At 35.5% G+C, this 23,233-nt stretch overlaps 1 protein-coding gene across 16 annotated transcripts in view; it reads left to right on the top strand.

Annotated features, from left to right (window-relative positions):
- Positions 1-2,117: 2,117 nt before the first annotated feature.
- LOC136042586 (uncharacterized) overlaps positions 2,118-23,233 on the top strand; it is a 75,085-nt gene continuing 53,969 nt past the window's right edge. For 8 of the 16 annotated variants that reach the window (XM_065727555.1, XM_065727554.1, XM_065727553.1 and 5 more), the window contains exons 1-3: positions 2,118-4,899; positions 12,755-12,981; positions 21,495-21,665. The gene's annotated coding sequence lies outside the window, so the exon portion shown is untranslated. The remainder of the gene's footprint in view (positions 4,900-12,754; positions 12,982-21,494; positions 21,666-23,233) is intronic. The other 8 variants (XM_065727556.1, XM_065727551.1, XM_065727548.1 and 5 more) reach the window with 5 other exon arrangements.

Below are 23,233 nucleotides of genomic sequence, written 5' to 3'. Positions count from 1 at the left end.
GATGCGCCCTCGCGACTGAAACATTTATCTAATGATATATGTCTTAAAACTTGGCAAATGATTAGTGTTTTTGGCCCTCTTTGGCCATTTTTTTGAATGGAGGTAATTTACTTATGTTGTATGTTGTTATGCTGCTATGTTATTTATGTTGTTATATTTTTTGTCTTGTTTTTTCTTATTTTGTGTGTTTACTCCACGGTTTAATGTACTTTGTGGGTTATAAATAAACTATTATTATCATTATGATGTCCTTCTAAATATCAAAATTCATTAAGATCCGATCACCCACTCGTAAGTTATAAATAACTCATTTTTTTCTAATTTTTCCTCTCCCATTAGCCGCCCAGATGGTCGAATCTGGGAAAACGACTTTATAAAGTCGATTTGTGCAGCTCCCTGACACGCCCACCAATTTTCATCGTCTTAGCGCGTCCAGAAGCACCAAACTCGCCAAAGCACTGAACCCCTCCCCCCAACTCCCCCAAAGAGAGTGAATCCAGTATGATTACGGCAATCACGTTTCTACGACATTGGCTTATTCTACCCACCCAGCTTCATCCCGATTCCTCCACTCTAAGCGTTTTCCAAGATTTCCGACTTCTCCCTCCAACTCCCCCCAATGACAACAGATCTGGTCGGGATTGGAAATTAGAGCTCTGAGACATGAATTCCTTCTAAACATCAAATTTCATTAAGATCCGGTCACCTCTTCTTAAGTTAAAAATACCTCAATTTTTCTAATTCTTCCAAATTAGCACCCTCCAGCTACTCCAAAGAGAACGGATCCGTTCCAGTTATGTCAACGTATCTAGAATTTGTGCTTATTCTTCCCATCAAGTGTCATCCCGATCACTCCACTATAAGCATTTACCAAGATTTCTGTTTCCCTCCTCCAACCCCATTTGTCCCCGGATCCAATTCGAGCCGAAAACGGAGCATCTGAGACATAAGATCCTTCTATATATCAAATTTCGTTAAGACCCGATCACCTATTTGTAAGATAAAAATACCCCAATTTTCACGTTGTCTAAGAATTCCGGTTTCCCCCTCCAACACCCCCCAATGTCACAGGATCTGGTCGGAATTTAAAATAAGACCTTGAAAGCACAAGATCCTTCTAAATGTCAAATTTGATTAAGATATGGTCACCATTCGTTAGCTACAAATACCTCATTTTTCCGAATTACCCCCCCCCCCCACAAGTCCACCAAAGAGAGTGAATCCGGTCCGGTTATGTCAGTCACGTATCTTAGACTCGTTTTTATTCTTCCCATCCAGTTTCATCCTGATCTCTCCGCTTCAAGTATTTTTTAAGATTTCCGGTCCCCCTCCAACTGCCCCCCTCATAATGACACTGGATCCGGTTGAGATAAAAAATAAAAGATCTGAGTTACGAGGTCCTTCTAAATATTAAGTTTCATGAAGATCTGATCACTCCTTCGTAAATTAAAAATACATCATTTTTTCTAGTTTTTCTGAATTAACCCTTCCCTCCCCCAATAGATCGGATCCGTTTCAATTATGTCAATCACGTATCTAAGACTTGTGCTTATTTTTCCCACTAGTTTTATCCTGATCCCTCCACTTTTAAGTGTTTTCAAAGATTTTAGGTTTTCAACTCCCAACTCCCCCCCCCCCCCAGTGTCACCATATCCGGTCAGGATTTAAAATAAGAGCTCTGAGACACGATATCCTTCCAAACATCAAATTTTCATTAATATCCGATCAACCGTTCGTAAGTTAAAAATACTTCATTTTTCTATTTTTTCCGAATTAACCGACCCTCCACTCCCCTCCAGATGGTCAAATCGGGAAATGACTATATCTAATTTAATCTGGTCCGGTCCCTAATACGCCTGCCAAATTTCATCGTCCTAGCTTACCTGGAAGTGCCCTAAAGTAGCAAAACCGGGACCGACAGAATTTGCGATTGCTATATGTCACTTGGCTAACACCAAGTGCCATAAAACAATGAAAAAATACAGACGAAAAAGTTTTTCAAACTGAAAGTAAAGAGCAGCATTAAAGCTTTAAAATGAACAGAAATTATTACGCATATAAGGGGTTCGTCTCCTCCCTAAATACCTTGCTTTTTACCTTAGAGCATTTTTAGTAATTTCAACTATTTATTCTACGGCCTTTATGATTCAGGGGTCATTCTTAAAGAATTGGGTCAAAATTTAAGCTGTAGTATAAACAGCAAGGTATTAACAAGGGGCCAAGCCCCATCATATACGTAATAAAATATAAGAACATAGTAGTTCGTTAAGTAATTTAATTCGTAAGTTACGTATATTTTTTACTAAAAAAACGTTCGTAAAAAATTAAAAAGTTCTACTTATTCATTTCTTTGTCATCTCCCTCACGTAAATCATTTTATTTCAGGTGACGTGTATTGTTTCTTTGCGAGTTAACAACTGTTCCCAATAGAAACGAAGTTCAATATACTCTATTACCGTTAACCACTCATATCTCAAAAGTGCGTACTTATCCCTCTAGGTGCCATATTACATGCCTGCAGCACTTTTACATTCTCTTAAAAAACAAATTTTACTGAATTTCTCCCAAACAATTCTATAAACAATTTATTCCAAATCTTTCCAAACAAATTTATTCCTCAATATTGTAATTATTAATTCTATCAAGATAATTAATTTTTAATTGTACCAAACATCTTTACTTCTCAACATCTTCCTCAACATCTTTACTGTCGTTTCAATGTCTATTTCTGGCAGCTCAGTATGTATCTAACTTTTTTTTTAAGTACCAATATTTCAGTAAAAACATGGTTTTGACCCGGCATTGGAGCAACTGAAGTGTTTTGGCACCCTAGGCGAGGTCAAAAGTGTTAAAAATACCATTTGTGAATATATAATTGAAAAAAAAAGGGAAATGGGGTGCCAAATGATGGACTTTTCCCATTCCACCATTTAAGGCTGTTGAGGTTTTAGTTCTTTATTTTATTCACTGCTCACGAAATTATGAACTCTTTTATATTTTTAGTTAAAAAACACTTGCGAAGGAATTAAAGGGTATGAGTTGTTCGGGACACTAATCTTACTCGGACCTGAATCTTCCGAAAATTTTGGTGAAGATTTTCCTAAAACAAAAAATTTTCATGAAATAAAGACTTTTGCCTCCCCTACTCCATAATTTTTTATGCTTTTGCTTTTAGAGAACTCACGATGTACACAGCAAACGTACTTTAGCTTAGGGGAATTTGAGCTCTGACGCAAGCATTAATTTGGCCTCTTTACGCTAAAGTTTCACTCTTTCTCTTAACTCTATTTTTAAAACAGTAAGAAACTTTAGCGTAAATAGCGGGGCGTTGAGGAGGAAAAGCCCCTTTCATATACAGAGTAATTTCTGTTCGTTTTAAGAAACTAATCTGAAACTTGTCCGTGGCAATTAGTTACTACTTTTTGTTTAAAATGGCTCGAAAAAATATTGAATTGAAAGTTTTTTTCGATTTTTAAATTAACACGGCTGTTTTTTGCTTAAAATGTTTTATGCCTTTTCAGCTATTTTCAATAAAAATATTTTGTAATACTTCCATTAATAGCTTTAACATCTGTACTTTTTAGCTTCATAATTAAGAGCAAATAAATTGCTTGTTTCTGTTTTATTAACTCTATTAGAACTCTATTAACTCTATTGAAGATGTTTTATAACTTTATTAACTATAAACTCTCAATCTTGAATAGTCAGACATAAAACGGGTTTAAAATAAGCATTTGGAATTTTTTTTTTGTTTGAAAGCTTTTAACTTCAGTTTTTATTGTAGAATAAACACGGCTGTTTGAAATGCACCATATCCAGCTGATATATCAGCAAAAATATTTTGCACAGCTTCTCTATTAATAGTGTTTTATATCTCCTTTTTTATTTTAGTATGCATAGTATATGATTTTTTTCATTCCTATATTTGTGGTCCAAGGCATTGTCAGATATTTGTCACTAGTCCTTTATCAAGGTTTTAGTCTACTAATGAACCTTCTTCTGAAAGAGCTAACGGAAAGACTTTTTGGGATAACTTCTCCAGGAAGATCATTCTAGATCAAAGTGCAACGTCCGATGAAGCTAATTAGTATTTTTTTTTAATTATTTATTCTTTTGTTTCTTTATTTTGTTTTGAATTATTTAACTTGAACTTTTAGATAATGGAGCAAATGAGCTCATATGCCCCAGTGCAGTCTCCAGGACCTTCGCCTCTATATCCTGCCTCTGTTACTTTAAGTGTAGGGACTTCACGGAAAAGTCCAATGTCACAAACTGCCATTCATTCATCTCTGACTCAACGCTCCCAGCACAAATACATGAGCAGATTTCACACAAATATCTTTCAATTGTGGATCCAAGTATTGTTGGCTCACCAGTGCAAGTTGTACAAAACAATGTGAAAATGTAAATTGCCAAATGTCAGAAGGTAAATGTCAATAAAATGGATGGTCATCTACCTCAGTCGTAAACTTTGACAACAGTGAATGAGCCTCCTTTTGCACAGGTGCTCCCTTAGCCTCCTTCAGTTGAATGTAGTTCTAAAATATCTGTGAGTCGTGAAGTGAATAAGGAAAACTAAGTTGAAGAAGTTCAAAAACCTGTTGTGTACAGTGCTAGTGAGCAAATCCAAATTTTAAATGACACAAAAACACCTAATAAAGGGCCTCAAAAAAAAAAAAAATAAATAAAAACCAAAAAACAAACTTCAAAAGGACAAATGATCCTGTTAGAGAAATCTGGCAAAGTAGTTGTTGATGGTGATAGAGTTGTGAAAATTGTAGAGAAGGGAAAATCTAGTGTAAAGAGTGTAAAAATATGATAATTGGATTAAACTGCCAACAGACTAAGGATATTGGGATCATGAAGGCAACAATCAAGCTCAGGAAACCATCGCTTGAGGTAATTTTTTTTTTGGTTTTATGAGTAGTTTTGACTTTGTTCATTTATGTTGAATTATTTTATCACTCTTTTATTTAACATTTTATATTAATTTATTATAATACTCTCAATTTATATCATTAATTTATATATATATATATATATATATATATATATATATATATATATATATATATATATATATATATATATAATGCTATAAATATTTTCATTACTTAAGACTTATACAGTATAGTAAACTTTAGGCCTATGCATAAACAAACAAGGTTAAAGTGTAATACGTTAACATATGCTTTTATCAGGATATACCTAGACTTGTTGTCCTCCCCTCATTGGTCTTTGAATCTGGTTAATCTAAAGAACCTTCCTCCCAAAAGCAACACTGAAGTTTTAAGTCAAATATATTTATGAGATTCACTTACCAGGGGGGGGGGGCGAGTCTTGCAAATTTCCTCATGGATCTATGCAGTAAAATGGAGAGAGAAACTCCATCCTAATATACTGTCTTACAAAATACCCTGTCTTAACCTTTTTAATCCTGCCTGCATGTTGGGAGCTAAAAACTTACAATATGAGTAAAAAAATAGATTTTATTCTTTAACGAGATCTATCAGAGATCCAGTAATCATAACCAAGGATGTAGTTTTGTAATGCAATTGTTGACGCAGTTCAACAAGAATATAACTGGATTTAATGTTTAAAAAAGTGATAATTAATGATTATTAGTTATTGTTATGACTTGTTTTAATTGATTTGTTTCTTAATTAATGTTATTATTTTTAATTAATTAATTAATTAATTTAACTAATTGTTTCTAGTGTTACAGTGCCTTAATTCTCATTGAAGAGAACGCTGTGTATACCCTTGTTTTACCATAATAGCGTGTCTCTGGAATCAGCCGAGATGGTTTTCCCTTTCATCTGATAGAGGGTGCAGGATAAACCATCAGTTTTGGCTTACCATTCTCTTTGTTTTTTATTATACTTTTAATTTTCTTACATTAAAAATATCTTTTTTGGGGGGAGGGCATAAAACCTAAGGGGAGATGAACCGTGTACCTCCTCTTTGTTCTTTTACTAACTTTTCTAATTTCCTTGTAGATTAATTTTTTTTCTGTTTGACAAATCCAAGTATAAACTAATTGCATTGAAAATTATAAATTAGAATACAAGAGAAGGCAGGTTCAATTCAACCCGATACCTCAATTCTATTATAATTTCTGATTCCGATGATATTTATATTTTTCATAATTTTTATAAACAATATTAGACTCCTTTAAAGAAAGGAGCAACATTAAAAAAACAGAAATCATTGCACATATGAAGGGGCTGCCCCCCACCTTGATACCTTGATCTTTACGCTAAAGTTTTCAACACTGAATAACTTGTTTTATATTCTAATCGCTAGAATGGCTCAAATAAATTAGATTCATATGCTAACAAACGAAAAGTTGATAGGCCGATGACATAAATATATAATTTTTGGTAATCTTAACTTATATTATTGACAAAACAAGGAGCATTACTACTATTAATGTGTCTTTTTGGTCGATTCGATGAAAAATATATTAAATAGGTGTTTTTATTTTGATTTATGTTAAATATTAAATGAAAAATATAGTTTTTTAACTAAAAGTAAGGAGTGACATTAAAACTTAAAACGAATAGAAATTACTCCGTATATGAAAAGGGCTTTTCCTCCTCAACGCCCCGCTCTTTACGCTACAGTTTGACTCTTTCTCTTAACTCTACTTTTTAAAACAGTAAAAAACTTTAACAGAAAGAGTGGGACGTTGAGGAAGAAAAGCTTGGTATTACGAGGAGTAAAACCCCCATATGCGTAATAATTTCTGTTCGTTTCAAGTTTTAATGATGCTCCTTACTTTCAGTTGAAAAACTTTTCACTTTTATTTTTTAATTGTTTTTTTTTAATAATTCTAGAATGTCTTACATGTCTGTCTTTCAAATTGAATGTCTTCATTGAAATTATCTTCCCCCATGGAAAGATTCTTCCACGTAACCCCTCTTACTATTTGTTACTATTGTGCCGGGACGCTCGTTATTTCAGTTCGTTACCACGAACTGTTTGAAAGAAAATTTCCCCAACATTAAAACTTAAAACAAGCAGAAATTATTCGGCATAGGGGGGCTTAACTTTTCGTAAATTCTTTATTAGAGACTGCTCAAACACAAGGACCGTGGTAGTTTTATAGAACATTAAGATTTTAGTATAAAGACCGAAGGTTGAGGAGGGGCAGACTCCCTCATATTTTGGTAGTTTTAGCTAGCTCCCAAGTCCCCCTCACTTTTTTGGAGTGAGCATTATCTGTTTAGCTAACAGGGGTATCACGAAGAGGCTATCTTCGCTCATGTCGCCTGGTTTTGCTAAAATTACCTTTTTCTATGCCAAAATCGAACTGGGAAAATGTTCTTTTTCTCTCTCTCTCTCTCTATACGTATATATAAATATCCCATTTTGAGGCAAAAAGACCATCTTCAAGAAAAATAAAACACAATATAAAAACTAACTTACAAAAAATTTAAAACTAGCTTAAGGAATAAGTAATTTTGATATTCATAAAATGAGAGTTTTCCAAACTGCAATCCTGTAAATTTCTTTGAAGCTGAAAAGAATATTGTTTTTTGTAAGCATATCAGCATCTAAATTAGAAAATTCTTATAAAACCTTTGAGCTCCCCAGAAGGATTTTGGAGCCTTTTATTTCCTAGTTCTCTCATAGCTAAGCACACAATTTTGATCCCTTCTTCTGCCTAAAAAGAATTGTAAACAATATTTAAGTATACTTACCTTGTCCCTTTAAGTATACTGACCTCATTTTTTAGGCGTTGAATTTCTAGAGAGTGAGCTTTAATTGTTTCTTCCATCTGTTGATTTTCCCGCAAAAGATCTAAAACTTGCTTCTCCAAAATAAGTTTCTCAGATTTTTTTTTGTCCCTTAATTTTTTTGCAGCCTTTCGATTTTGAATCAATCTATTCGTGTCTTTGTCCATTTTACTTTTTTTCTTTTTCGTGTCTTCTTTGTCCATTTGACAGTTTTTCTTTTTCCTCGTCTGTTTTTCCTGTTTTGTCCGTTTGCCATATCCTTCATATTTTTCAACTATTGCTGATCCACTATCTTTTGTCTCGTAACTGTATCTTGGATTTTCTTTAAACGCTTGCAATTCAGTGAATTCCTTTGAAGAAGCTTCATCGCTGATTTGGGGTGAGATTTCATTTAAAAATGCATCAATACTGTGGCACGTATCTTCTACCTTGTAACTATATTCATTAAACACTTGCAATTCAATGAAGTCCTTTGAAGAGGCTTCATCACTGATTTCATTTAAAAATGCATCAATATCATCAAAAGGCATTTCTAATTCAAAACTTGGATCCATGCTAATATCTATTGTTTTGTTGCTTGGTGTAAGTTAGTTTCACAACTGGAAATTTTTTTCGAATTCATTTCGTTATATACACAAACCACATAGCTCTTATATATTTGCACCAATCAATGCAAAGAGAGCCGATGACGTATGATTTTGGGGCAATGTTCATGTTCATGTCGCATGCATTTTCCGTTTCCGGTGTGTACAACCGTGGTCCGGTTGTACAGCCCAATTCGTCTGTGTTTCTTGACTGTAAGAGCATCACGTAACAGCGCTATTTTAATTATATTTGTAATTAAAATCTTGCGGTCTTCAATATTACCTACGTGATAACACAGTATGCATTTAACTTCTGTAATGGCGATTAGCAACAGTATGATTCAAATTATTAGATATATATTCAGCCATCGAAATATATGGCTGAAACCAAAAAATCAGTGGGGTTCGACCTGGCAATTAGGCTCAAATAAATACCAGAGGAACAATCTTTTTAGGGAATTGTACTTATTTGCCTATTTAGGCAGTTTATTCTATTTATTTAGTTCTGTTTTTTTTTTTTTAGAATAAAATGTATCAGCGTATCAATATTTGTGGGAATAACTAGTAATTGTTAATTTGAAATACATTCTTGACATTGGGTCTGCTTTTTTATAAAATAGGAATAAATCAGAGATATTCATAAATTAATAAGAAATTGATTAGGGTCCCAATGGTATTTCTCTTGTTATAAATGCTATTGTAGAGTTGTGAAGTTTTTAGGGCATTACGTTTAAGCTTGACAATACTCAGGCAAACTTGAAAATTTTTATATGATTTTTCACCAGTCATGACCATTATATTTACAGTTGAAACTTGGTGGTAAAAATAAGCACAAGTCCTATATACACGATTGACACAACCAGAACGGATCCGCTCTCATCGGGGGAGCTGGGGGGGGGGTTAATTCTGAAAAATTAGAAAAAATGAGGTATTTTTAACTTACGAAGGAGTGAGCGGATCATAATGAAATTTGATATTTAGAAGAACCTCGTAACTCAGGTCTCTTATTTTAAATCCCGACCGGATCCAGTGATACTGGGGGGAGTCGGAACTCTTGGAAAACATGAAAATTGAGGTATTTTCATCTTACGATTGTTGATCGGATCTTAATGGAACTCCATATATAGAAAGATCTTATGTCTCAGATGCTCCATTTTCAATTCGAATTGGATCCGTGGATACAATGGGTGTGGAGAAATCTGGTTTAGAAATCTTCAAAACCAGTAATATTGGAAAACGCTTAGAGTGGAGAGATCAGATGAAACTTGGTGGGAATAATAAGGAAAAGTTCTAGATACGTGATTGACATAACTGGACCGGATCCTCTCCCTTTGGGGGAGCTGGTGAGTGGGGGGATTTCCAGTGCTTTGGCGAGTTCGGTTTTTCTGGACGTGGTAGGACAATAAAAATGTGTTGGCATGTCAGGGACCTACACAAATTGCCTTGATAGCAGTCGTCTCCCCGATTCGACCATCTGGGAGTTTGGTGGGAGAGAAAAAATTGAAAAAAATGCAGCATTTTTAACTTTAGCATTTTAACGAATAGTTGATTGGATCTTAATGAAATTTGATATTTAGAAGGACCTCGTGTCTCAGAGCTGAACAAAATGGCTATTTCAAAATTTTGATCTGTGACTTTGGAAAAAAAATAGTTTGGGAGGGGGCCTAGGTGCTCCCCAATTCTTTGGGTCACTTAAAAAGCGCACTAGAAAAACTACCGCCAATAAATCAAAACCAAAACAAACAGAAATTACAATAAATAGCCGATTCGAACTCAAAACTAGCAGAAACCAACATAGATAGGACTCACAACCCCTATGCCTTCTCAAGGCCAGAACATAATTTGCACTCTAATGAAAAAATACAAAAGAATATGTGTTATCACATATTCAGTTTAATATACATATGCTCATATTTATTGTTTAGAATTTCAATGATTTTCTATTTATTTAAGTTATCAAAGTAAAAACATTTGATTTTTTTTCAGTGAGGTGCAAATTATATTCTGGCCTTGAGTAGGCGTAGTGGCTGTGCGTCTTATCATTTTATTTTCGGCTTGTTTTAAATTTGACTCGTTTATTTATTGTGATTTCTGTTCATTTTGGGTTTCATTTATTTATTGATACTGATTTGTGATGATTTTACGCTGGGTAGATTATTTGATTCTATTTGTGCTTATTTTTGGTATAATGGAGTTCTTTACTTTTCCTTGAAAAACTTATTTTGTGGAAACATTTTTTAGAAAATTGTCAGTAATGAACGGAAATATATGGGGAGAAAAATATTTCCTTTAGATCTTTTTTTTAATGCTGAGACTGATGCCTATCAAAATTTGTGAAGGGTGGGACAAATTTTATCCTTGAAAATTTAAAAAAGATCATTTTCAAAATTTTTGCTGGTGTTCCAGTAATTACACTGTACTTTAGCGTTATTTTTCCATTTTTTAGATGGGAATCTGAAAAAACAACACAAAAGTTTTTCCCGTGTATCCGGGTGTTTGTGTTATACATTTTCGGAGGGGTACACTGAATGTCATTTTATGTCTGAGATTCCTCTCACAAATTGTAGTTTGGTCTCCTAGTACTGCTTATTAAAACTGAAAACCATAGAAAAAGAGTAAAGGGTGATACTGCTTATATGTGCAACCTTTCAGCTATGCTGAACAAGTGGATATCTCAAAATTTTGACCGAACGGTTTTGAAAGAAAAGGGACGTTTGAGTGGGGCTGGTTGCCCTCCAATTATTTTGGTCACATAAAAATGAACACTATAAACTTTAATTTCCGTTCAAGTGAGTCCTCTCCTGATGTTTTATGACTATTGGTCCGGTACGGTCATCCCTGAGAAAAACCACATCCGTGATCTTTATTCTGGTAAAAAAATTAAAAATTTTACATTTTTGCAGATAAGAGCTTGAAACCTCTATAGACTAGGAATTGATTTGTGCTTATTAGGTATTTCAATTGCAAACAAGAGAATTTGGTGAATTAATTGAGTATCGGTTCGATATTAGAAGTGAAAAGTAAAACTATGAAACAATTCCCCGAGGATATAGCCCACCCCCCTTACTCCCTACCAACTTCAGTCATCAATCTTTTATCGATTTAACCTATCTAGTTATATTACAAATCTTATCATTAAAAGTACCAAATCCAATTTTCTTTTTATAACTTCTGTTTTTCATTCTGAAAATTATATTTAATGTGTAGCTATTTTCTTTTTTTTCAATAACTCCATTTCTAATCCATTTGCTGATGTAGAGTGTCTATTCATATCCAGTCCGCTTTCAAAGGTTTTAAAAGAAAAAAAAAATCTAATTTGGAAGTGATAGATTTTTGAGAATAAAAACTTAAACATAAAGAAAAAAATTAACCTGAGAAAAGCTTGTGAAATAGGAAATATAGAACTGATTTGAAATTTTGCAGTTAAATAGGTTCGCTTATGATCTTGATGATAACGCTCTGAGGTCCATATCTTATATAGTGAAAAATCGGAAGCTTCGAAGGCGGTATATTTGCATAAATACTAATTTGACACATATTGGGAGGCGTAATCGACCACTTATTTTTTGTTTTTTTTTTCTATTAGTTAGCTTCCTCTGTGATTTGTTTGATCGAATAATGAATCTATGGGCAATAACGTGAAAAATCACCAGATTTAGAAAAACCTAGAAATACCTTAAAAATCGAGGAGATTTTAAAATCCAAAAATCCCTAAATGAGAAAACCTTCCCTTAACAGACCTCGAAAATCCCTTATAGGGGGGAAATCCCTAGAATGGAAACACTGGACACAATGCTATCAATTTCAAGAAAGACACCATATTGTGTTTCGATGCTTCAAACCTTGAAGTTACCTATGTTTTGAAATAGATGGTGCTGATGCATCAACTGTTGGGACCATTACATAATGTTCCCATTTGCATTAAAACGAAAAAATATAATGCACTATATTTGCTAGAATATTTTTCACCACAACTAATGAGATTTCAATATATTATTCTTATTTATAATAGATGTGTTATTCTACATAAATTATAACTCTTGCTCTAATACTCCTCCCAACGGCTTATTCCTTCGGATACACTATAAAATTATGGAAAACCCCAAAATAACTCGGGGTTTTACTAGTCAAGTAAACTTTTTCTGTGTGTATTTTACGTGGTATGTAATTACTCAACAAATGGGGCTCGGAAAATGGAATTTGAAGTTGGCTGCTCTCCACCATCAGGATCTGAAATTACAAATTATTGACTTTCCCCTCTATGCATATCATGTTCAAATTTACAAGTTTAAATTCTATCATGCAATTCAGTTTTTTCCCAAAACAAAAGAAATCTTGGAAAAAATTCGTTCCCTCTTTTGAGAGGGTAATTATTTGACATTATGTGTAAACTGTTAAATATTTGTTTCATATTAATCATCATTTTAGGTCAAATACTTGTCAATTGGCTGTTGAGTGAATTGGATGAAGTAAATTATCAGACATTCTCTTGTTCAACTGAAAGTTCGACAGCCCATTATTACTTTGTACACTATGCTTTTGCAGGCTGGGGTTATAAGACCTGTTGAGGATGGTAACATCAACTGGGTCGATATGGACTTCGAGGTATGGAGCTTACTGGTTTCTCATGACCCCGAAATATCTAGTATCTAAAGGTAGCTTGGTTTAATTTTACGTTAATTGCAAAAATAACGAAATATTATACTTGCATTTAATGTGAAAACTTTTTTTCGGTTTTTTAATTCATTTTTTTTTTATTGACAGTGGAACAAGAAATTGAAATAAACCCCAAGAGCAATAGAAAATTGGGCATGGGGTCAGCTATGACCTGTTTTCAGCGGTTGAAAAAATATCGACAAAATGGTGCCCTTAATAAACTAGCAATTACAATGCAAAATAGGCTCTTCAAAACTGCACAATGCCGCTAGACTTTGGCCGCAGAATATTAAAACCGATTTAATTGTAGACAAAATATAAAGCAGTTCGGGACAATGTATATAATAACCCGTTTTTCTATTTCTAGAAAAAAAATCTAAAAACATGAAGAATAAAATAATTGATTATGAGAACGCTGATAAGTGAAGTCCAGGTTTTTCATTAGATCTTAATCATCACGTGTTGTAATTTTGTCAAAATCCTTGGGGAGGGTGGGGGATAAAGTTGGAGCCAATTTTTCCAAATCCAGTGAAAATGACAGTGAAAAAATAAAAATTAGCCATATAGTACCATAAAGGCAAAGATATACCAAAGAAAACTGATCTATTTCTCTGGATGCTTGAATTATAAAGACATATCTTTGTTATTACAAGATTTTTAGTAGAAAATAAATTATCAGCTGGGAGTGGGGGTAAACTGGGATCTGGAGGAGGCAGTTGCCCCCCCCCCTGGTCCATAGCAAATTACGCCATTGTTAAACATGTAATATCTCTTGAAACATTATGTTGCATAATTATTGATTCTAAACTCAATACGTAAAACATTAATGTTGTATACTTATTCATTCTAAACTCAAACGGGAAAAGTGTAGCGGGACAAGTAGCTAAACGTGGTTAATATCTAATTAATTATTTTTAATATCTTTTATTAGATATTAGATATTTATTTTATATTATTTATTTTATTATTTATTTTATTATATTATATTATATTATATTATTACAAGTAGCTAACGTGGTTAAGTCATCAGGATATCAGTGTCATCTTCTATTGGGTGACACTTGACATTTTTCCAAGCTTTGGAAAATCTCAATAAAGGCAAGGATATACTAAAGGAAACTGACTTGTTTCTGTGGATGCATGAATTATGCAGGCTTATTTTAGTTTTTACTAGATTATAAGTAGAAAGTAAATTTCAGCTGGGAGGAGGGGGCAAACTAGGGATGGAAGAGGCAGTTACCCTCCCCCTGGCCCGTAGTAAATTACGCCCCTGTTAACACATCCTAAGTGCACATCCTAAGTGTGCAAGGATCACGCTTGGAGCAAGAGAAAAACTACAGGTATGGTTGTGCTTAAATTGTGACTTCCCCACTTCACCTTCATTTACTAGCGGTATGAAAATTCCGTGCAAAGTTACGCCACAAGCGTGCCCTAGACCTAGATCCTTTGGCAAAAACACACCCATAGTCACACCAAGGAATTCTAATCCCAAAACTAAGACAGTAACTAGGCCCAGCAGTGAGGATAAAACTCCATGCACGAATTGTTCTGAATACGTTAATGAAGTCTCAGCTTTAACTAACAGATGTTCCGTTCTTGAGAATCAACTCTCAGCTATTCAAAATGAACTATTACCCTTAAGAAATGCTCACGAATCACTCCAATCTGATTTACGTAACCTTCAGAACTTAACTGACGAAAAAACAACAACTATTGACACCCTAATGATGCAGTTAAATCAGTTGGGAATCCTTTCACCCATGCCACCCGTGAAATTACGCTCGTCTCCCTTTAGCTCTGAAATGAATAATTCTATACAAGGCCCGAGCAATCAGATTTGTAACTCATTAAGTGACGTAAAAAGTGCATGCAGTGTGAGAATGATCCTCGATAACGAGATTCAGGAAAGTGTTAAATTAGCTGACGTAAGGTTAACTGACGAGAATAATCTTCGTAACATTCAACCGACTGAAGATGAACCGTTAATTGTTTTCGAGAAAATAGTGCAACAAAAAGTTAAGCGCAAGCCCTTAACCAGTAAAGGATGTAATATTATATGCAGGTTTTTTGTGAAAGAGGCTCCCAAATTTAACAAGATATGTCGGTATTTTAATGAAAATGGTTTCTGTAAGCACAGAAAAAAGTGTCGTTTTTTACATATATGTCCGCGCTTTATTTCGAAAACTTGCAGTAATAATGAGTGTAATTTTGACCACGTTGATTTATGTTGTGTTTTATCATGTACGGAAAAAGAATGTGTTTTCGCGCATGCGTGTTGCGGTACATCAAAAAGACGTAGCTCCAGTCACACCAATCGACAGGAAAATACTTTTCTGGATCCGAACCCGGCATCAAAAAACTTAATTGGACGGGGGTTACGAATTCAAAAACATCGCGATTACACCTTTTGCGGACCTCCGTGGCCCCCCTTACCAACAATCCCTCCCGTACATCAACATACCCCCAACCAAGCGTGTGTTGCGCCTTCTCGGTCGGTCGGAATGTTTTTCCCGGATCCGCTACCTCAGCAGCATCAACTTTTCTACCCCCCACAAAAGATAACGTCCCCGAGCCCCCCGACAGTGTTTCAAATCCCCGTACCTCCCCCCTCCTGTCCACCCTCACAGCCCCCAATGGCGAGGACACAATTTCTTTCGTTTCAGCCGAAATTCCAGTACTGAATAAATTTGAGCCCCTGGTTGGTATGGGTAATCCTGATGACAGCCTCACCCACCAGGGAAATAACATATTCTTACAAAGACCTACAACAAGAACATCAAACACCACTAAGGTAAAGTATTATAATTCTGATGTTTTTTCCTTCCCTAGGTTTATTTACGCAAATGCTGAAAGTTTAAATTTTGATAAAGTGGCTGAGTTAGAAAGTCTAGCTCAGGCAACAAAGGCATCTGTCCTAATGGTTTCTGAAGTTCATCGACAAAACCCAGAACTCCTGAAAATAGGTGGTTTTGATGAGTTTATAAAAATACGACCTGATGACCATCCACTGGGGAAAAAAGGTGGCGGAGTTCTTATTTATGCCCATGAAATTTTTAAAGCAGCTAGACTTGATGTCCCTTTTTTAACTGAGTACGACGAAATAATGTGGGTCATTCTAAAACCACGACGTCTCCCCCGGAAATTCACTGGTATTGCTCTCTGCGTGTATTATTACTCGCCGGGTCAGACGAGTGAATACCGCCAAGCATTCGTAGAAAAGCTACAGCTCAGTTCGGATTTTGTTTTGGGCAAATACCCATCATGCGGAATTTTCATGATGGGCGATGCCAATGAATTAAAGCTCCATCACCTGGACGCCGGAATCGGCCTGAAGCAGCTCGTCAATTTTCCCACAACCAAAGGTGGCACCTCCCTTGACCGAATTTCCACAAATATGCACGAATTTTACAACATACCTACGACCGGGGCTCCAATTGGAGGAAGTTACCACTTTTCTCTTGAACTTAACCCCACCTGTTCCATTAAAATCGATTACACTACAACTGTAACTATCAGTCGACCAATCACAAGTGAGGGACTTCTGACTTTTGGCCAATGGTTAAGCTGCGAGAAATGGGAAAAATTCCAAGATGCTAAAAGTAGCAACGAAAAAGCTACTATTTTCCAAGAAGCTTTGCTTCATAATTACAAGGCCTGTTTTCCTGAGAAGTCAACAAAACGTTTCTCGTCAGATCGACCATATATTACACAAGAAGTTAAGAAAATGGTAATGGAAAAGAGATGGCTTTTCCGTCAAGGTAATACCCAACAAGCCAACAGGTTGAAAAACAAACTAAGAAAAGTCACTCGAAAACACGCGAACAAATATGTAGAACGTAAAGTTAATCATCTGTTCGAGTCCAAACCAAGCCAGTGGTACAACCGAATCAAAAGGATGACGGGCAAGGTGGAAAAAGGAGTCGATTTTGGCATTGATGAAGATGACGTCGTAACAGCCAACTCCCTTAATAAACATCTGGGTAACATTGTGCAATCCCTCCCGCCTTTGCTGAGCGTGGGAATACCCACCCCTCCTCCTGAGTCTTTTGATTTCCCTTTGATATCAGAGTCCCAGGTGTTTTTCAAATTAAAAAGGCTTAAAAGAACAAGCATTACCCCTGTAGATATTCCCATTGATCTCATCAAAGCATTTCCAGATTATCTTAGTGGCCCCCTAACACTCCTTTTTAATCAGGTGACAAAAACAGGTGAGTATCCATCAATTTGGAAAAATGGGTTCATTACACCAATACCAAAAAAAGATGCGCCCAATGATTTTTCGGGTGTCCGACCGATCACTATGACACCCATTTTTAGCAAAGTGTATGAAAGTTTTGTTGCAGCATGGCTGAAAGACCGTATTCTGGACAAAATTGATCCAAGGCAGTTTGGAAATATGCCAAACACATCTACATCTCATTACTTAGTAAGTATAATTGACAGTATTTTGCAAAAACTCGATGAACCAGATTCTTGGATTAATCTTATTGCAATAGATCTAAGAAAAGCTTTTGATTTAATTTGCCACAAAATTCTTGTAAAAAAACTTCTTGGACTAGGTGTAGATTCATTCCTTGTACGTTTAATTGCTAGTTTTCTTTCTGGTAGATGTCAACGGACAAAATATAAGTCCACCTACTCCGACCCACTGCCCATTTTTTGTGGAGTTCCCCAAGGTACCCTCTTGGGACCACTTTTGTTTCTTGTTATAATAAATGATTTGGCAACAACACTGGACGATCGCTGGAAGTATGTCGACGATCTGTCGCTCATTGAATGTTGTCGGAAAAACCTACCAAGCAGAGCAGGTTCATTAATGAAAGATATATGTCAAGAGGCAAAGGTGGACAAAATGACTGTCAACTTTGATAAATCTGTAATTTTAACATTTTCTTTTTTAAAATCTGCGCCAGTTTTTAATCCACCTATTCCCAGCGCCAGTCACGTGACCGAAATTAAACTGCTCGGCGTCCATATCACTTCAGATCTGAAGTGGAATAAACATGTTGATGGCATGTTAAAAAAAGCTAATTTGGCCATCAGGTCTCTAAAGTTGTTGGCTCGCCATGGAATCCCTGCACCACACCTCCTACGCATCTATTTCTCTTTTATACGTTCCACACTTGAATACTGTTGCCCTGTATGGCATTTCGGGCTGACTAGGGAACAGTCGGACCGGGTTGAGAGGGTGCAATACCGTGCCCTCCTAGTAATCTCAAAAGCCCCAAAAATACCGTACATATCCCTCCTTAATCAGTTTCAACTTCAAACCCTTCAATCTCGTCGTTTAAAACTAGCCCTATCCTTTGGTAATAAAATTTTGTCCAGCCCTATACACCGAAATATCCTTCCTCCCCAACATCAACCGGCACGGGTAAGGCCACTCAGGGCCGTTGCAGAGCCTGTACCAAAACTTCAACCTGTGACTGTGTCACATGCTCGTTATGAGCTTAGTTTTGTGCCCTCGTTTGTTAAGTTGTTTAATGCTGGATCGACTTTTTAATCCGGATTATTGTTGTTAATTGTATTATTATAATTTTGTGTATATTTGTTGACTTATTTTCGTGTGTATGTGACAATTATTATTGTTAATTGTATATATTATTAATTTTGTGAATGTTAATTTTGACTTGTCGACGAATTTTTGTGTGTGTATGACAATAAAAACTAATAATCGGCTCTGTCCGTCGAATGTTTTTTAAATAAAATGAATTTGAATTGAATTTGAATTGAATATAATTTTCACTATCACACGAAATTTTGACTTAATAAATTTCTTACTTGGAATTGACTTTTCTTCCTCGATATTGACTCAAAAGAGAATCTGTAAAAGAGAAATGTCAAATTTTAGTCGCGAACTTAAGCACTATTGCTTTTTTTTAAATAATTAAAAAATTACTTTCTTGAAATCAGATTTTCTTCCTTCATGCTGACTTAAAAGAAAACCTGAAAAGAGAAATTGCAAATATTAGTCATAAGCTAAAGCACAATAGTTTTTTCTTTACATAATTGTAAATTGCTAACGTTAAATTGAATTTTCTTCCTCCGTGTTCGCTCAAAAAAAAAGTGAAAAAGAGAAATATTGAATATTAAACTTAAGCTAAACGAAAAGTTTTTTTTTAAATCTCACCGCGTTTCTACCGCCTCATTTTGTTCTATTTTAAGTCTTAGCATTTTATTGAAAACAATAAGGCTTAAGAAAGCTGGAGATGGTGGTTTAAGAAGGCTTCTATATACAGCGCTTTACTGATGATTATCCAGCATTATGGAACTATCCCAGCTCTGGTTGTTATCAAAAGTAACTTCCTTAGAAACCCAGAATGCTAAAGTCTTTCCTATTTGGAAAACACTTTTTAGGTTTTTTGTGAAATATGTCTTATTTTAGTTCAAAGAAATGTTGCAAGTTAAGGCTTGAGATTTAGCTTAAAATGACATAGTTAGCTAAGATTCAGACTAATTATTTCATTCTGCTAAAGATTTTAACAGTAAAGTTTTGAATAAGTGCAAAGAGGACCTTCGGATGCAAATTTTCAAACTTCAAGACTGGAACCTGGATTTAAAAAAAGGATAGGATAGGTCAACGGTCTGACGTCCAGTCCGACATATTTAAATCATAAATTATTTGCTCTCTTTTCTGGAATAAGAAGATTTAAACCTAAGCATAAAAAAATGTGTTTACTAAGTAGCAATTGCTAAAAGATAGTCTGACGTACCACGTTACACACGGACTTGCCTATTATATTCCTCTGTAAGAGGAGGGATAATAGGTTAAAACACTAATGGGGATTGAGTTAAAATTTTAGGCATCTGGAAATGGGTATAAAACATAATGCTGTAAGTATAAAGAAAGCATGAACTACTTTAAATTTCATAAATTAGATAGATTTTTTTTTTCTTAAGTTGTTTGATATTCACAAAATGTCAAGTGTCACAAACCCTCAGAGCGTTATCATCAAGATCATAAGCGAACCTAGTTAACTGCAAAATTTCAAATCAGTTCTATATTTCCTATTTCACAAGCTTTTCTCAGGTTAATTTTTTTCTTTATGTTTAAGTTTTTATTCTCAAAAATCTATCACTTCCAAATTAGATTTTTTTTTCTTTTAAAACCTTTGAAAGCGGCCTGGATATGAATAGACACTCTACATCAGCAAATGGATTAGAAATGGAGTTATTGAAAAAAAGAAAATAGCTACACATTAAATATAATTTTCAGAATGAAAAACAGAAGTTATAAAAAGAAAACTGGATTTGGTACTTTTCATGATAAGATTTGTAATATAACTAGATAGGTTAAATCGATAAAAGATTGATGACCGAAGTCGGTAGGGAGTAAGGGGGGTGGGCTATATCCTCGGGGAATTGTTTCATAGTTTTACTTTTTACTTCTAATATCGAACCGATACTCAATTAATTCACCAAATTCTCTTGTTTGCAATTGAAATACCTAATAAGCACAAATCAATTCCTAGTCTATAGAGGTTTCAAGCTCTTATCTGCGAAAATGTAAAATTTTTAATTTTTTTACCAGAATAAAGATCACGGATGTGGTTTTTCTCAGGGATGACCGTACCGGACCAATAGTCATAAAACATCAGGAGAGGGCTCACTTGAACGGAAATTAAAGTTTATAGTGTTCATTTTTATTTGACCAAAATAATTGGAGGGCAACCAGCCCCACTCAAACGTCCCTTTTCTTTCAAAACCGTTCGATCAAAATTTTGAGATATCCACTTGCTCAGCATAGCTGAAAGGTTGCACATATAAGCAGTATCCCCCTTTACTCTTTTTCTATGGTTTTCAGTTTTAATAAGCAGTACTAGGAGACCAAACTACAATTTGTGAGAGGAATCTCAGACATAAAATGACATTCAGTGTACCCGATTTTTCACTATGTAAGATATAGACCTCAGAGCGTTATCATCAAGATCATAAGCGAACCTAGTTAACTGCAAAATTATAAGACTTCTTTATGCTCACGAAACAAAAACATGCATTCTCTTATTTTTCTCTTATATTCTCTTGTTTATTTATAAAAAAAAAATTGCAGATGTCAGACAAAACTGAAAAGGAATATGGGCGTAATTTTTTATAGCATTTTACTTAGAAGGCAAAACAGCCCCCATTGAAGAGGATATTTTGTACAAAGGATTTAAGCTGTAGCAAAATGTCCAAAACGGAACACTAAAAGTAAATTCTATTGCAAGCGGAATGCAAAATGCTATCAATGGCAAGAAAGCCACCGCATTGTTATTCTATGCTTCAAACCTTGAAAAAAATTATCTTTGTTTTAAAATAGATGGCGCTCTTATATTTGCCATGGTCTAACTTGTCTTAAAAGGGAAACATGTAACATGTTGGCTTCAAAATAGAAACTAAATGAAACAAATTTTGTTTTTCACCACAACTATTGATTTTGAATAGATATATTATTTTATGAATCGATGCGAATAGCGTTTCTTTGTATGAATCGTTTTATTTTTTTTGTTAATTATTTGTTTCTAATTTTCAGTTCTCAGTAAAAAACAATAAAAAAAACGAAATAAGGGGGAAACACTCCCTAAAAGCCATAAAATGTCACACCGTCGCATTCAGCGTATCAGAGAACCCTACCGTAGAAGTTTCAAGCTCCTATCTACAAAAATGTGGAACTTCGTATTTTTTGCCAGAAGATCTATCACGGGTGCGTGTTTATTTGTTTTTCCTTTTTGCTTTTTCTCAGGGGTGTTCTATCGACCCATTGGTCCTAGCTTGTCGTGGGAGGTTTCATTATAACGAAAATTAAAAGTTCTACTGCCCTTTTTAATTGACCGAAGAATTTGTGGGCACCTAGGCCCCTCCCACCTTCATTTTCCCAAAGTCAACAGATTAAAATTTATAGTTATCCATTTTGTTCAAAATAGTCGAAAAATATGATAACTATGTTTTTGGGGATGACTTACTCCCCCATAGTCCCAGGGGGAGGGGCAGAAAATTACAAACTTTGACCAGTGTTTAAATACAGTAATGGTAATTGGGAAGTGCACAGACGTTTTCAGGGGCATTATTTTAGTTTTGGGGGTTGAGGGGAATTGGCTACGTGGGAGGATTTTCATTGGGGAAGAGAAATCCATGAAGGGGGCGCAGGGTTTTCTAGCATTATTTAAAAAAAAACAAGAGCTAAAGGCTCATATGGCACTTGTAACGAGGCAAGAAGAGCTAAGAGCCAAGAGCTCATATGGTATGAGCGCTATATGGCTCCCAGCGAAGTGCCAATGATCCCTGTTGATGCCTTCAGTACCCTCAGTGCCAAGGTGAATTCTTGCCTTGAACAGCTGCGTGATATTGCGTCCAAGGTTACTGGGGGACAGTCTAAGCTTGTAGCCCCTACTCAAAATACGAAAAAACCGTCCTACGCTGTCGTTGTAAGAAACCCACCCCCGGAGCTCAGCGACCCTATCTTTCGCATGAAGAAGCTCGAAACGTTGGATGGTCATGACGGAATCGTAAGTCTGAAATCTAAGCCACACAGCAAAAGCTGGGTTGTGATGGTACGCGATAAGCGCTCAGCCGACACGCTTGCTGAAGCTGATACTAGCTCCATTCCAAACGTTGAAACCAAAGTAATTGATAAAAAGCCTTTAGCTGTTGTCCGTGAAATACCCCAATACTATTCAAGAGCTGATTTAGAGGCCTCAGTGGAAGGACTTATTAGTGCTAATCAAATCGGCAATTTTCGCACTTTTCCCCTCGAGTTTATCGACAAAACCGCTCTGAACGCGGTTCTGGAGTCGGGAATCCGTATTGGGTATGAAATTTTTCGCGCTAAGCCCTTTCAATCCATTCCGCGTCGATGCTTTCGCTGTGAAAGTACTGATCACCTGATTGGAGCTTGTCCCCGCTCACCAGCACATCCCAAGTGTTCCAGATGTTCTGGCCCTCATGTGAATTCCAAGGAAAACCCTTGCCAAGCCTCACCAAAATGTGCAAATTGCACTATGGAACACGTAAGTTTTAGTCTGAAATGCAATGTTCTCCGATCGGCTCTCAACAACGCTAATAAATGAATGCTCAAACTCCGTTTAGCTTTGATTCCCTTAATACTAATGGTACAAAAGACAAGGATCTACTGATAAGTGAGCTACTTGAAAATGATATTGTGTTTCTACAGGAGCGCCTTCTCTCTAAAGTGAATGTTGATAGCCTAAAGCGTTCTTGGACCCATTATACCTTCTTGAGAGCCGCCCAAAAAACCCGTGGTAGACCATCAGG

This window comes from Artemia franciscana, unplaced genomic scaffold (genome assembly GCF_032884065.1).
Source record: "Artemia franciscana unplaced genomic scaffold, ASM3288406v1 Scaffold_1521, whole genome shotgun sequence".
Classification (NCBI taxonomy): Eukaryota; Metazoa; Arthropoda; class Branchiopoda; order Anostraca; family Artemiidae; genus Artemia; species Artemia franciscana.
This window is presented reverse-complemented; position numbering and strand designations above follow the sequence as displayed.